General features: G+C 42.0%; 1 pseudogene; it reads left to right on the top strand.

Moving 5' to 3' along the window:
* Nucleotides 1-443: 443 nt before the first annotated feature.
* LOC111812037 lies at nucleotides 444-1,717 on the top strand (annotated as a pseudogene).
* Nucleotides 1,718-2,538: the final 821 nt, after the last annotated feature.

Raw genomic sequence — 2,538 nt, 5'->3', positions numbered from 1 at the left:
CCTGGACACACAGTGCAGGCCATCGAAACCGAATGTGGTAACACATGCCTGTAATCCCAGAGCTGGGAAGCTGACACAGGAGGATCACTAGAAGTCCAATTTGGGTAGTAAAACCCTGTACCAAATTAATTAATTAATTAATTAATTAAAAAAATTTTTTAAAAAGATACAGTATGCAGAGAGGTCTGTAACACTGCAGCAGGCTATGTGACGATCTGTTCATTCACTCTACCTGTCGCATCCTCCTTAGACAAGGCTAGGCTGTCTGCCCTGTGCTCCTGCATGGTGTACAGCAGCGTGTACAGCACAGGGTGTATGTCTGTTTATTCCAATGCGTTCAAGCGCCTGTGTTCCCTACTCACCTGCATCTTGGTCACACACATTCCCATTATCTAAAAAGTTCCAGAAACAGGTATATATGCAATGAATATTCTATGGAAAACATGAGGCTGCCTACAAGACTCTGTGCCAAGTACGGCGATAGAGCACAAGTAAAAGCAAAACCGGAGCTCATGTGCGTGGTAACACAATCGAGACAGGCACGGAGCCAAACTTTGGGGAGACAGAAACTTACAGAAAGTGGGAAGATCAGTATCAGAAAAAAAAAAATGACATAAATATAAAATTAAGTATTTTTTATTGAGTAGCTTGCTTGGAAGAGGTTCATCTAATCATTAATAGGGCTTAAAGCTTAAGGTTTATTGTCTTCAGGGCTGGCCAGATAGCTCAGCGGATTAAAGCACCTGCCTAGGCAGATGCAGGGACTGGTGTTTAATCCCTGACAGCTGTGCCAGCCTAGCCACTCCCCCCAGGAGGCGGGTGGCGCGCTGAGATAGCGACAGAGACTAGGCGTACTGGTGCGTGCCTGTAATCCCAGCACTTGGGAGGCTGAAAACAGGAGGAATCACACTACAAGTCCAATCTGTGTAGTGAGACCCTGTAGATCCTGTACTAAATACATTTTATTATTTTTTTTTTTATTTATTTATTTTGGTGGAACCGGGGATTGAACTCAGGCCCTTGCGCTTGCCAGGGAAGCGTTTATTCCACTGAGCCATCTCCCCGGCCCCTAAATACATTTTAAAAAGAAGAAAAAAAGAGGGGGCCCAGGGAGATGGCTAAGTGGAGTAAGTACTTTCCTGGCAAGTGCAAGGGCCTGAGTTCAATCCCTGGTTCCACCAAAAGAAAAGAAAGAAAGAAAGAAAGAAAGAAAGAAAGAAAGAAAGAAAGAAAGAAAGAAAGAAAGAAAGAAAGAAAGAAAGATATTTGTTATTGTCATATGCATCTTGTACACTGAGTAAAATAATGCACCAACCATGTATAATCAGATATCTATAAGAGAAAATCAAAGATTTCAGCTCTTTGCGGAGGCGGCGTGGCGGTGGAGCCAGCTGCAGGGCAGGAGCCCTGGTAGGACAGGCATTTTGGAAGTTTCTCCCGCTGTTTGACCGCATGTTGGTTGAAAGGAACGCCGCTGAAACTGTCACCAAAGGAGGCATTATGCTTCCAGAAAAATCTCAAGGCAAAGTGCTGCAGGCAATTGTGATAGCTGTGGGGTCCGGCTCCAAGGGGAAGGGTGGAGAGATCCAACCAGTTAGTGTGAAAGTTGGAGATAAAGTTCTTCTTCCAGAATATGGAGGCACCAAAGTAGTTCTAGATGACAAGGATTATTTCTTGTTTAGAGATGGTGACATTCTTGGAAAATATATAGAGTGAAGTAAATCACTGTTGAAGTGGCGTCACCAACACTGCCCATTCCACGGAAGTGCTGCGTCTTTCATCATGTACATAATTTCCATGTCTCTTTTATAATAAACTGATGATATCTAAACTAATCACATATGTTCTCTAAACTTTAGTTTCACTGTACTGGTGTAAACACTTCCAAATAAAATATGTAAATGAGAAAAAAAAGATTTCATAGAAGAGGTAAGTTGCAAGCTTGAGTTTTGATTTTTACTTTGGGTTGTTTCCCCCACCCCCACCCCTGAGTGCTGGGGATTGAAGCCAGGGACTTATGAATGGTAGGCAAGCAGTCTGCCATTGAGCTATATCTCCAGGCCCTCCCCCTTGCCTTTTTTGTTGTTGTTGTTGTTTTGTTTTGTTTTGTTTTTTTCTTTGTAGCACAGAGCACTAAACTCAGGGTCTCAGTCCAAACATGGGCATCTGAAATAGAGACACTTCTCAGATGAAGAAGTAGAAATGGTAATTAAATATATGAAAAAAACATTTAAAATCATTGGTCATTTGAGAAATGCAAATTAAAACAACACTGAAATTCCATGTCACCCCTAAAAGAACAGCTATTATCAAGAAGTCAACCAATAACAAATATTGGAAGGGCTGTGGGGACAAAAAACCCTTCTCCACTGTTGGTGGGAATGGAGACTGGTGCTACCACTGTGGAAATCAGTCTGGCAATTCCTCAAAAAACTAGGACTACAAGTTCCATTTGACCTAGCTGTTCCCTTTCTCGGTATCTTCCCAAAAGAATTAAAAGCATCATACCAGAGTGATATTGATATATATTGCTATAAA

This window comes from Octodon degus, unplaced genomic scaffold (assembly GCF_000260255.1).
Source record: "Octodon degus isolate 3935 unplaced genomic scaffold, OctDeg1.0 scaffold00110, whole genome shotgun sequence".
NCBI lineage: Eukaryota > Metazoa > Chordata > Mammalia > Rodentia > Octodontidae > Octodon > Octodon degus.
This window is presented reverse-complemented; position numbering and strand designations above follow the sequence as displayed.